This window comes from Pelodiscus sinensis, chromosome 23, assembly GCF_052426305.1.
Source record: "Pelodiscus sinensis isolate ZL-2025 chromosome 23, ASM5242630v1, whole genome shotgun sequence".
Taxonomy (NCBI): domain Eukaryota; kingdom Metazoa; phylum Chordata; order Testudines; family Trionychidae; genus Pelodiscus; species Pelodiscus sinensis.
In genome coordinates this window covers 26,404,376-26,418,348 of record NC_143074.1, presented here as the reverse complement: position 1 = coordinate 26,418,348, position 13,973 = coordinate 26,404,376, and positions in this window count along the sequence as shown.

The window sequence follows — 13,973 nt, the reverse complement described above, 5'->3', positions numbered from 1 at the left end:
CCACTTGGCCGGAATTTATGCGAGCCAAGCCCTCACCGTCCTGCCCTCACCGTCCTGCCCCAGTGCCCCACCCTGCCCTCACCGTCCTGCCCTCACCGTCCTGCCCTGCCCCAGTGCCCCGCCCTGCCCCACTCTGTCCCACCGCCCTGCCCCAGCGCCCTGCCCTGCCCTCACCGTCCTGCCCTCACCGTCCTGCCCTGCCCCAGTGCCCCACCCTGCCCTCACCGTCCTGCCCTGCCCCAGTGCCCCGCCCTGCCCCACTCTGTCCCACCACCCTGCCCCAGCGCCCTGCCCTGCCCTCACCGTCCTGCCCTGCCCCAGTGCCCCGCCCTGCCCCAGCGCCCTGCCCTGCCCTCACCGTCCTGCCCTGCCCCGTCCTGCCCTCACCGTCCTGTCCTGCCCCAGTGCCCCGCCCTGCCCCACTCTGCCCTGCCCCTCACCCTCATACCACCCCGCTGCCCTGCCCCGCCCCGTCCCACCGCCCTGCCCCGCACCGTCACACTGCCCTGCTGTCCTGCCCATCACCCTCACACCACCCTGCTGCCCTTCACCACACTGTCACTCTGCCCTGCCCATCACCCTCACACCACCCTGCCCTGCACCATCACGCATGTCCGAGCAGCTTGTGCTGAAATAACCCGCGACACACACCAGCAGCCTTTCCCCGCTGCCTGGCACACTGCCAGCTGTGATGCCAGCGCACCAGGAGCCCGTGCCAAGGGCAGAGACGCTGGGTGGGCAGCACAGGGCATGAGGAAAGCAGCGCGAGAGGCCCAGAGCTCCCTGAAAGCTGCAGTCCCCCGGCCGGGAAGGGACTTTATTTATGGCATTCATTTTGTTTCTTGCTTGGGCTAATTTCACGGAGGCTCCCGCTAGCATTAATTTTACCTCCGCCCGCCTCCCCGCCGTCTCCACGAAGCCGCAAACGACGCTGCACCGAGGCAGAGGTGTCAGGGGCAAAGACAGATCTGGGCCGGCTGCCCTGAGCAGCTGGCCAGCCAGGCTGGGAATGCAGCGGCTAGAAGCGCTCGGCTTAATAAAGGGGAAAGCGCAGCCCAGCAGGCGATTTTCCATAAAACAAGGCTCCGTCAGCCTCCTCCCAAGCTTCTGTTGTGCTGCCTTCCCCTGGGGCTGTCTCCCCTTCGCCCGCCCGCCTGCGGGGAGCTGGCACCCCCCTGCCCAGGGGAGTGGCTCTGCTCACAGCCCTGGCAGGGGCACGGCAGAGGAGGGGCAGGGCGCAGCAGCAGGCAGGCAGCACCAGAGGCTCAAGGATGCTTTCCAGCAGCAAGGACGCAGCCAAGTCTTGCTGGCCTCACTCTTGCCCCGTCCCACCCCCTGCTCCCCGTGCGCCACACGCGAGCTCTGCGCACACGAGCCCGTGCCGGAGGGAGGCTGCTCGAGCTGCGCCAATGAAGCCGGGGCGAGTGGGCAGGGAGGCTGATGCGTGGCCATGGGCGTGGGCGCGGCTCCCCAGGACAGCCGGGATTTCGGGATGGCGGGTTGGCAGAGAAGCGAACGACTTGCCTCTGGAAGGCAGCTGAAGACAGGTGCCCGTCAGGGCCGCATTGTGACTTTCGTGGGCCCTAGGCACTTTTGCCTCCGTGGGCCCCTCCCACCATAAAAAAATATTTAAAATTATTTTTGATATAACTTTAAATACTTCAACAGTTTATTTTTTTTCTGTTTTAGGCAAAATTTACTAGATTTTCGTGGGCCCTAAAAGTTTCATTTTTTTCTGATGAGAGAAAAAAATTAAAACATTTTCTTCGACCCTAAACGTTCATTGTTTTTCTTCTGATTTTAAAATAAATTAAAACATTTTCGTGGGCCCCTAGAAGTATCGTGGGCCCTGGGCCCTGTGCCTACTGTGCCGAATGGATAAGCCGGCCCTCGCTGTGCGGCCGCCCATCCCATACCCGCGGACCAGGGCTGAGCACCGGGCGCTGTGCGGGCGACGGGAAAGTCCAGCTGTTTCCAGAGCCACGTGCCAAGGCCTCTCGCTCTGTGATTAGTTCGGTTCACTCCACCCCCCTCGTTTGGGCCAATATGGATCCCAGGGGGGTCGTGTCTTCCCTCTGCGTCCCCATAGACGCTGACAGAGCCAGCGAATAGACACGGGCGCGCTGCGGAACTCAGTGGGAGCAGCGCTTCGACCTCGTCCTGTTGGCCTCCGGTGCGCGCCAAGTCGGTTATGTCAGGAGCCCTGACCCCCAGCGCGCTGCTGGGCCTTTGCCAGTCCCAGTTCGTAAGGGCAGTCTAACTTGGGGACGGGCTATTGCACCGGGCAGGCCGAGGACGGGGAGAGCCGATGGAGGTCAGAGGAAGCGTGGGCAGAGCTGAGCCGTGCCCGTGGCTGGGCAGGCCAACCAGAGCCAGGCCCTCCTGCGAGCCACCAGGGGGCGGGGTAGCTCCTGAGCTTTGTTAGGGGGGCTGGCGCTAAAACAGTCAGGGTCTGTCTACACTAGCCCCCTAGTTCGACCTACCTGTTAAACCTCATTCCAGGAGGAATACCAGGTATTCGAACTAGGCTTTAATGTGAACGACCAGGTCCCTGCCACGTGTAGCCGTGGGCAGTTAGTCTGGACTTGTAAATTTCAAAAATGGCGACCGGCCGGGAAGATGCGAATCAGGCGCAGGATATTTAAATCCCGGGCTTGATTTGCAACTTCGAATGCCTCCATTAGCCTCCCTAGTTCGAACTAGGGGCTAGTGTAGACGTCCCAGACGGTGCTTTCTCCGGCTGCGTAGCCAGGCCTGAGGTCCCCAGAGCCAGCCGCCGGCTGCTAGAGAGGCGAGCCCAAATGGCACAGAGGTGGTGCTCTGGCTTGTCACTTCCCAGGGCCTGGGGCTGAGTTCTGGGGGCTCTACCCTCTGCCCGCCCTCGTGGGCTGTCACTAGCGAGCACCCCCTCACCCCAGGGCAGTGGGCCGGGGTGTCACTGGAAAAGGGGGAATTTGCGGGGGGCTGGAGAGGAGGAGGGCACCCAGGCTGCAGCGCTCTGGAATCGGCTGTTCCGTAGTGAGCACACGAGCTATAGGGCCCCTGGGTGGAAGGGCCGTGTACGGCCGAGACCCCCACAACGGAGTTCAGTCAGGGGGCAAACCCACAAGACTTACGCAGCCGGTTCGCTTCTCTCCACTGGCCCGAGCGGCAAATCTCCTTCCCTCGGCACTAGGCCACACCGTGCCCTGGAGCCAGGGCGAGCACTCGTGCCCCACCTCGAACCTCCTGGCCACGCCCAAGCCTCGCACAGGCCCTGTCTGGGGCGGGCAGGGTGACAAAGGCCTTTGCACCTGCGCAGGCCAGGTCCAGGGCGGGCTGGGGGTAGCAGTGTTCACTGTCAGCTCAGTGCAAGTGCAGCCGCTCAGCGAGATTTAATGCACCCAGCTGATTAGCAGAGCGCCCACAGCTGCATTTTTGTTGCTCCTGGTGGTGCACATTCACACAGGCCTCAGTGCACATAACATTTATTCTGCACGTGCACGGCAAAGAGTAGTGGGAACCCTGGCGGGTAGGTAAAACACACACACGAGACGCCCCCTCCCTGCACGCGCCGGAGGAAGAGCTCACGAACTGGCCGTTCCCTCCTCTGTCAAATGTGCCTCTGTATGTTTGTCCCTTGCTGAGCTGTGTTTGGCCACAAGCCTTCTGTGACATCTAGTGGTTGCTTTAAAATCAGCTCCTCACACACACAGCTCGGTCACGGCCCATGCTGAGCAGACAGGCTCCTGAGAGTGGAAGCCCAGTGGTTTCATGGCATCCGCCTGTCCCCACGGCTAGCCGCGCATTCAGGGGCAGGCGAGGAAGGAACCCGGTCACCTGCTGTAAGAAGATCATCACCGAGGCTGCCAGTTACCGTTTTTCTTACGTTATCACAAGAACTATGGAGGAATTAATGCATGCTTGGAATTGCCGGAGTTTTTACTCAGTGTGCAGGCCTGTGGCACCTTAAGAGACTAACAAATCCATTATCCCCGGGTAAAACCACTTTATCAGATGAGTTTAGTTTGTACTGCTGGACATTTATTTATTCACGCCTGCAACCTCCTCATACCAGCCTGCTCTGCATGGCTGTAGTACTGCGCATCTGCGTTTGTCTGACGTGACTAGTACAAACAAATCCAAACTAGAGCAGAAAATACCAGCTCCTGCTTTCGCGTAAGAATGTAAAGGAAGCGGCGAACTATTGCTATCTGGCTATGCAATTTTTTTCCTTTTAAAATTCAAAATCGGCGAGGACGCTAACGCACAGCTGGTCTGCAGGACATTCTTATACGTGAGATGCATGCAGCACAGAATTGTTTTCCAAACTGGGAGCAAAATCAGGATAAATCAAAGACAAAATTCAGACCACCCAAAAATGGAGCAGAATGGAAAATGTTTGATTCCGTTTAGGTTTAAGGAACATCCCCTTGTGCAGCAGGTTTGCAGATTGTGATATATGAGCGGTAGTTAGGGAGATTTATGCGTGTTTGAGCCTTACCTCTCTCCTTCTCCCTCCATTGCCTCAGAAGAAACCCTCTAATGAACGGTAAGACCTGTGTTATCAGCCCAGAGTGCCACAATATATCATGGTAGGAATCAGGGCACAATTTATGGGGCGGCGTTAGGTCTTTGCAGGGCTCACAATGGCCCCAGTGCAGGCTAAGTGGAGGGACGTGGGCAGTGTCTGGGGGCTGTGAATAAGGCTCAAGAGACTGGGGGTATGTCTACACTACCCCGCTAGTTCAAACTAGCGGGGTAATGTAGGCATACCGCACTTGCAAATGAAGCCCGGGATTTGAATTTCCTGGGCTTCATTTGCATAAGCGGGGAGCCGCCATTTTTAAAACCCCACTGGTTCGAACCCCGTGCAGCGCGGCTACACGGGGCTCGAACTAGGTAGTTCGGACTAGGCTTCCACGAGGTGTACCGGTAGTTCGGAATAGGAAGCCTAGTTCGAACTACCTAGTTCGTGCCCCGTGTAGCCGCGCTGCACGGGGTTCGAACCAGCGGGGTTTTAAAAATGGCGGCTCCCCGCTTATGCAAATGAAGCCCGGGAAATTCAAATCCCGGGCTTCATTTGCAAGTGCGGTATGCCTACATTACCCTCCTAGTTCGAACTAGCGGGGTAGTGTAGACATACCCAGGGGGATTCTCAGAAGAACGTGTGTGACTCGGGCATCCCTGCTACCAAGGCACAAGGAGACTTCTGCTCCTCCGTGATTCAGGCGCGATTCTGCATGTGCCCAGAGCTTGATTTTACGCGGGTGTCCAGGTGCCACATGGAACGGGCGCGTTAGAAAGCACCTGGCGTGACAGACGGAGAGCTAGTGGCGGGGAAGCTGCCCGCTGCTCCTCCTGCGTGATGCCAAGCAGCCGACGGTGGGGCGGGACGTGCCGGGAGGGGGAGGAGTCCATCGGCAGGGCCCGTGGCAGGTGCGGCGGGTGGAGGAGGTGGGGGGAGCTGGTGAGCACTGAGCACCCGCCAATTGTGGATGCTTCAGCCCCGGAGCACCCCCAGAATCAAGCCTATGCCTGAGGCCCTGCCCCCCCACATCCTCCACCCGCACTCTCTTGCTGGGCCGGGCGCTGGGTGTGGGCGGGGGTGGGGCGCCGGGGTGGGATGGGGGGCTTGGGGTGCAGGAGGGGGCTGGGCTGCTCTCAGGCCTCTCCTGCCCCCAACCCACTGAGTGAGCGTCATTGCAGTCAGGGCTGACCCCTGGCTCTGCAGCCCGAGGACCGAATGGCTTCTCCTCCCTCCCCGCCTGCCGGGCCCTCTGAGTCTTGCCAGGCCCGGTCCGGGGAGACAGCCCTGGGCCCCCCGTCTGAGGTAGGCATGCTGCAGTGCTCAGGCTGCCGGCTCTCAGCCAACTCTGGCGTCCCAGAGCGCGGCTCTGCAGCCAGCTGTCAGCTCGGCAAGGGGTCGGTCCTGGCCGGCTCCCCAGACTGCTTCGGGCGCCTCTGCTCAGGGTCAGGAAGCCAAACGGCCAGGCCAGGAGCCCATCGTGCAGCTGGGAGGGGCCCAGAGCAGAAGCGAAGAGAAAATCGGGCCGGCCCGCCGCCCGGCGCAGCCAAGGAAGGTTGATGGTTCCAGGACAGGGCGCTGCCGCCAGGCAGCAGTTCAAACCCAGCTCCGCAGGCAGGCGTGTGAGCACAGGCCCAGGCTGGAGGGGCGGCAGAAAGAACGGAGCCAGGGCCCAGCCAGAGTCTGACCCTTGGGCTGATGCAAGGAGCCGTGCTGATTGCAGACCAGGCCGAGAACGGCACAGGCCTGGCCCTCTCACCCCTGCCGCGCGACAGGGGAGCAGCACTGCTCTAGGGTTGCCAGGGGTCCGGTTTTGAACCACACAGGCCACTATCTGAGCTTTCTGTCTGGGAAACACATTGGCTACATCTACACTGGCATGATTTTCCGAAAATGCTTTTAACGGAAAAGTTTTCCTTTAAAGCATTTTCGGAAAATCACGTCTAGTTTGGCAGGATGCTTCTCCGCAAAAGCACTTTTTGCGGAAAAGTGACCGTGGCCAATCTAGACGCGGTTTTCTGCAAAAAAAAGCCCCGATCACCATTTTCGCGATCGGGGCTTTTTTGCGGAAAACAGTCCTGTGTTGTCTACACTGGCCCTTTTGCGCAAAAGTCTTTCGGAAAAAGACTTTTGCCCGAATGGGAGCAGCACAGTATTTCCAGAAAAGCACTGACGATCTTACATGAGATCGTCAGTGTTTTTCCAGAAATTCAAGCGGCCAGTGTAGACAGCTGGCAAGTTTTTCCGCAAAAGCAGATGATTTTGCGGAAAAACTTGCCAGTCTAGACACAGCCATTGAGAAAAAAACTGGACATAGAAATGTCGGGTATTTTCTAATTAAGTAAGTGTTATTATTATCATGAGTATCTGTGACGGACCGGGCCGTGTTGATCGGCACAGGTAAACCCGGTTTCACGAGGCATACCTGTGCCGATCAAGAAAGGCTTCTTTGTCGGCGCGGCGCGTCCAGACTGCCCCGATCTGCCGACAAACAGCTGATCGGCAGAGCGGGGCAGCCATTTACATTTAAATGAAGCCGCGATTATTTTAATCGCGGCTTCATTTCCCTCTGCCGATCTGGCTAATCTACATGCCTCCGTCGACGGAGGCATGTAGTTTAGATGTACCCTAGCTGTGTACTGCCTGGCAGGTGGACACGCTCATGCTGCGTGTACGCAACTACACAGTGGAGAGGAGGGGACAGGTGTGACAGGCCAGGCTGGGTCTGGCATGGCCAAGGGCGTCCACTCAGGGCGAATTGCTCAGACTCGGGGCTCCTTACAGCCCCTGACTGGAGACCTTCCCAAACAGGCCACAAACCAGTCGCACAGAGTGCTGCAGCTGCCAATCCAGCCGGCCTGAAACCTCATGAGCAAAACCCCTCAGACACCCCAGCTCTTCCTGTGCCCCAGTCAGCCCTGGGCCTAACACAGGTGAGGGGTTATACAACCTGATCTCACCTTCCCCAAACAGGTTCTTCCAGTCCCAAGAAACCAGCCACAGGTCCCAATTAATTTACACTCTGGGTCCTACCCACAAGATCAGGCTGGGCCAGTCCTTTAGAATCTAAACTCGAAAGGTTTATCACTAAAAGAAAGAAAAGCCTGAGAGTGAGGTTGTTAAAGTATCATATGTTACATGCAGCGAATCTCCCAGTTCTCAATGCAGGCTCACAGCAGAGATGTTTCAAACTGCTGGCTTAAAAGTCTCTGGTTACATCCTATGTCAGGATGGGTCCACGGTTCTTCCCGGCTTGTTCCCTGCAAGGCTGCATCTGGGATTAGAGCAAAACTGAAGACCAGATGGAGGGTGCCACACGGCACTTGTATACCTCCCCTGGCATCTTCCTGGCCAGAGCAGGTCACTGCAGGTCACATGGTCCATTGACCTATCCCTGTGTCCCAAGTCAGCAATCGTTCTCCTGGCTCGCTCGCAGGTCTCCAGACACCCCCCAGGGGTGTCTCTGGCACTTAGATCTATTGGCTCTGGAGTCTCACTAATTAGCACAGCCACTGGCTGAGCATTCCTGGCCCATCGCGCTGCCTCCGACAGAATTTTCCAGCATCCCTACAGAGTCCATGTTTCTAGCTCCACATACAGAGATCACACACGAGTGGCACACACAGAATCAGTGGCACATAACCCTTCACGTGACTCCTCACATCACCCCCTTTGTACAGACTTCTGGGGCACCCCCCATGGGTGCAACAGTGATCTGGCTTCTCCCTTTAAAATCCAGTAACGCGACAGTGGGGCCGGGGCGGGATGGAATCCCCGGGGCTGGACTCGCCTGTGCGCCCCGCCGGGACCGTGTGCGGGACGGGCAGCACCCCGGGATCTGCGTGAACACGTCTTGGAAGGGCCCCGTTGTGCACGGGGCTGGCCAGAGCAACCCCGAGTGTTTCACTCCCCCTCCAGGCACCACGTTGTCACATCCTACATCCTACCCCTAGAGCCGCATCCTCGCCCCAGAGCCGCATCCTAACCCTGGAGCCGCATCCTCGCCCAGAGCCGCATCCTCGCCCCAGAGCCGCATCCTCACCCCAGAGCCGCATCCTCACCCTAGAGCCGCATCCTAGCCCTAGAGCCGCATCCTTGCCCCAGAGCCGCATCCTCGCCCCAGAGCCGCATCCTTGCCCCAGAACCGCATCCTTGCCCCAGAGCTGCATCCTCGCCCCAGAGCCGCATCCTCGCCCAGAGCCGCATCCTCGCCCCATTGTGGGCTTGGCCGACAGCAATAAAAGGCAGCACAAATCCTTGCTCTGTCCCAGCAAACCCGTTGTTGTATTGGTGCCGTCAGCAGCTCCGGCTCAGACCCAGCAAGCAGGGAGGACAAAGCTCCCAGGCACAACATGGAAAATAACAGAACCCCACTGGCCGTCACCGATTGCCCCCAGCTCAAACTCTCCAGCATATCACTGACCGTCCACCGCCCGCCCTGGGAAATGACCCCTTCCACTCGCCGGCCTGGGGCTGGGCCAGTCCCAGTCTACAGACAGCCCCCCTCAGCAAATACCCCCCAGCGGCCACACACCGCACCTCGGACACACGCACCCAGGAACCTACCCTGCGCCCACCCTGGTGCCAGCTTTGACCCCCCCACACACACACACTAGCGACAGCATCACGGGACCTGCACGTCTCCCAGTGCACCCTGTGCCGTCCCGGGCCAGCAGTGCCCTGCTGCCGCGCCCATCGGCCAAGCCAGCCCGGCTCTGAAAGCAGGAAGGGACACAAGTCGGACGTCAGACACGGCAACAAACAGACCTGCAGGGGATGTTGGCACCTGCCTGGGCACGCACACACGCATTCACTCACACACGCACGCACACACGCATTCACTCACACACGCATTCACTCACACACGCACACACGCACTCACGCACACACGCATTCACTCACACACGCACGCACACACGCACTCACGCACACACGCATTCACTCACACACGCACGCACACACGCACTCACTCACACACGCACGCACTCACGCACACACGCACTCACGCACACACGCATTCACTCACACACGCACACACGCATTCACTCACACACGCACGCACACACGCATTCACTCACACACGCACGCACACACGCACGCACACACGCACACATGCACACACGGGTTTCAAAGCAGCCTTTCTTCTTCACAGGAATTTCAGCAGCCAACTAGAGAGAGGGGCGGAATTGGCCTTCAGATGCAAATCTGACACCATCTCCCTTGGCCTGACCGAAGATATTCATTGGCTGTCCCGTTATAAAACCAGCCTTCCATACATTTAACACCACATTGACACCAAAAGCTAAACGAGGGGGGGGCCACCTCCAGTCCACACCATTAGCCTCATTAGCACCCAGCCTACAACTGATGGACATTTTTCTCTCTCTGGGTTCCCATTTTCTGCCACCCCGGCTCAGCGGAGGAAGTGGGCTTTGCCCATGGCAGCTCGTGAGTCTCTGTATTTAGGTTAGTCGCTAAGGGGCCACAGGACCGTTCGCTGAATTTGCAGCTCCCACTGTCCCACAGTGCCCAGCCATGGCGCACTCACATGGCGAGACAGCTCTTTGGCCTTGAATTCATGGCCACATAGCGGGGGGTGACGGGTGCCAGGAACGGCTTGTGGCTCCTGCTTGCACCCCCAGCTCCCTGGCCCAGCAGGGCCCCTCTTCTCTGTGCCGTCAGTGTAAAGAAGGGTCTTTCTGCCAGTGGAGGACCAGGCATATCAGAGCTTGGCTCCATCAGGCGCTTTCCACACACAGCCAGCCCCGAATGCCTAATGGCCCCTTCTCCTGCAGCCAGGGGCAGCTGGTGAGTTCTGCACGGAGAGTTCTCCACCCTCAGGGCTGGCCCTACACGTGCAGACCGGAGGGTGACCCTGATGACAGCCACCAGGGGAATGCAGAGACACCCACAGGGTTCTCTGCAGCCACCAGACTCAAGCACGCGGCCAGTCCCAGCTCAAGGAGCAGTCCAGCCAAAGGCCACTGCAGACCACGGAGGCCATGCCCAGAGCACCGCACGGCACATGGCAGAGCACAGCGGAGCTGGGAGGACCAAGAAGCCAACAGAACCCCACCGCAAGCGGAGAGGGGGCATGAATGGAGGCAGCAAGCGGAGAGGGGGCATGAATGGGCCTGGCAGGAAGCTGAGGGAGAATGTTTCCCGGGAAGAGCTCTCTCTGTTGCGGCAGCCGTGGGGATGGCTGCACAAGGAGCTTGCCCTCTGTGTGAACGCTCCTGCATGGGCCGCAGGCAAGACTGGACATTCGGGGGTGTCAATAAATCTGCCCACCCCAAGAACAGATGCAACTTGGGTCGTCAAGCCCCTTCCCAGTGCAAGGCCCTGAATACTGGCTCCTTATGGCCAAAGGAGCAGCTGCACAAACGGGCCCTAAGGAAACACCTCACCCCTCCCATTTCACATAGCCCCAACAGCACCCTTGGGTCCTTGCTGGTTGAGCCCCAGACTCTGCAAGCCTGCTCTGCCACACCTCTAACAAGCCTGTCCTGCCGCGTCCCTAATGAGCTACACTGCCACGTTTCTAGCCATCCGCACTGCCACATTCCTAATGCGCTGCACTGCCACGTTCCTAACCAGCCTCATTGCCACGTCCCTAACGTGCCACACTGCCACGTTTCTAGCCTGCCACATTGCCTCAACCCCAACGAGCCACACTGCCACGTTCCTAACCAGCCGCACTGCCGCATTCCTAATGTGCTGCACTGCCACGTTCCTAACCAGCCTCACTGCCACATCCCTAACGAGCCACACTGCCACGTTCCTAACCAGCCTCACTGCCACATCCCTAACGAGCCACACTGCCACGTTCCTAACCAGCCACACTGCCGCATTCCTAATGTGCTGCACTGCCACGTTCCTAACCAGCCTCACTGCCACATCCCTAATGAGCCACACTGCCACATTCCTAACCAGCCGCACTGCCGCATTCCTAATGTGCTGCACTGCCACGTTCCTAACCAGCCTCACTGCCACATCCCCAACGAGCCACACTGCCACGTTCCTAACCAGCCGCACTGCTGCATTCCTAATGTGCTGCACTGCTACGTTCCTAACCAGCCTCACTGCCACATCCCTAACGAGCCACACTGCCACGTTCCTAACCAGCCGCACTGCCGCATTCCTAATGTGCTGCACTGCCACGTTCCTAACCAGCCGCACTGCTGCATTCCTAATGTGCTGCACTGCCACGTTCCTAACCAGCCTCACTGCCACATCCCTAACGAGCCACACTGCCACGTTCCTAACCAGCCTCACTGCCACACCCCTAACGAGCCACACTGCCACGTTCCTAACCAGCCACACTGCCACATTCCTAATGCGCTGCACTGCCACGTTCCTAACCAGCCTCATTGCCACGTCCCTAACGTGCCACACTGCCACGTTTCTAGCCTGCCGCATTGCCACAACCCCAACGAGCCACACTGCCACGTTCCTAACCAGCCGCACTGCCGCATTCCTAATGTGCTGCACTGCCACGTTCCTAACCAGCCTCACTGCCACATCCCTAACGAGCCACACTGCCACGTTCCTAACCAGCCGCACTGCCGCATTCCTAATGTGCTGCACTGCCACGTTCCTAACCAGCCTCACTGCCACATCCCTAACGAGCCACACTGCCACGTTCCTAACCAGCCTCACTGCCACACCCCTAACGAGCCACACTGCCACGTTCCTAACCAGCCACACTGCCGCATTCCTAATGTGCTGCACTGCCACGTTCCTAACCAGCCTCACTGCCACATCCCTAACGAGCCACACTGCCACGTTCCTAACCAGCCGCACTGCTGCATTCCTAATGTGCTGCACTGCCACGTTCCTAACCAGCCTCATTGCCACGTCCCTAACGCGCCACACTGCCATGTTTCTAGCCTGCCGCATTGCCACATTCCTAATGCGCTGCACTGCCACGTTCCTAACCAGCCTCATTGCCACAACCTCAACGAGCCACACTGCCATGTTTCTAGCCAGCCTCATTCTCAAGTTCCTAACCAGGCGCACTGCCATGTTCCTAACCAGCTGTACTGCCACGTTCCTAACAAGCTGCACTGCCACGTTCCTAACCAGCTGCACTGCCACGTTCCCGACAAGCCTCACTGCCACATTCCTAACCAGCTGCACTGCTCCTGTTTCCCTCCGAGGCGCCAGGAGTGAGCACAATAACCAGACAGCAACTGCCCGAAGGGGATACATCTGCTCAGGTCTCTCCCCACACAGTGCACTAGGCAGCAGCCAGGACTGTATGGGTGATACCCTGCCAGCTGGGCATCTTCTGCCCCTCTGAATTTGCAATCCAAGCACCGAAAGGGCCGTTCCTCTGCCGAGTGGAGTGGAGCAGCGGTGGGTCTCAGTTTCTGCCATTCACCATTGTCATGCCTGCAGCGTACGGCATGCTCGTTGTCAGAGGCGACAGCCAGTGCGGCTCCGGCAGGGACCCAGGGTGCAATAGGGCAGGACCGGTAAGAGATGTTCAGTGACTTGCACCCTGCTTGTAGCAGGGACTAGCTTTCCCTTTCCAAATACGGGTGCAAAAGAACACGAGTGCCAGTCTGGGGAGCATCCTAGAATCCTAGGGGGGTAAGAGACCTCGGGAGCCAACGAGCCCATCCCCCTGCTGCGTTGTAGCAAGTCCCACCCAGAACTCATCCAGCACCGTCCGCTGGGATCGTTAACTATGCCACGTGGGACGAGGTGCAGCTTTAATTCACACTTAGCGGGCACATGCTCTCCCGGGGGAGTAGCTGCAGTAAAGAGCCCGGAGGTCTCAGCATGGCTCGGGTCTGAGACGGTGAAGGCTAGTTCACATTGGCCACAAATTGCCTGAGAGGCAAACTCCAGGACTAGCAGACCCGCAAAACCTAATCTGACAAAAATCCCCAAATAAACTGAGCACATTTCAGCAGCCGATAGTGCTGAGTCTGTGCATCCGGTCCTGGCTGTGAGTCCGAGTGACACATTGGGCATTCTTATTCCTTGTGATGTTCATTAGTACCTGGGGAATTGGCTACTAAACAGGCACAGGCTAGCTGGGCTGTAGCTACTGGGGGAAGCGAGCACTTCAGCCCCCGATTACACACTTCACCGAGATGGCGGCGTCCCGGAGGAACGTCTCTGGACTCGGTTGGACAAGTCAGGGAGCGGGCTCCGGCGTGGCGCTAGCAAGGAATGGTTACCAATGCTTGCAGCAGACCTGGGCACTAAAACTTGGTAGCGTCTTTGGTTAGAGGAAGGTCATAAACTGTTCAGTTCAATCAAATCGGAACACAAGTCCACCTGGGAATTGGGGTGCAGCTCTTAGGCAGCACTGCCTTTCCCCGGGGCTGCCCACGGGGCATTTGCCCAAAGCCACGCTGGCTGGCATGGGACCCAGCCAAAGGAAAAGTGGGTTCCGATGCAGCAAATACCCAAACCAATGTTGCAAAGAGTAGCAATGCAACACGAACTAATC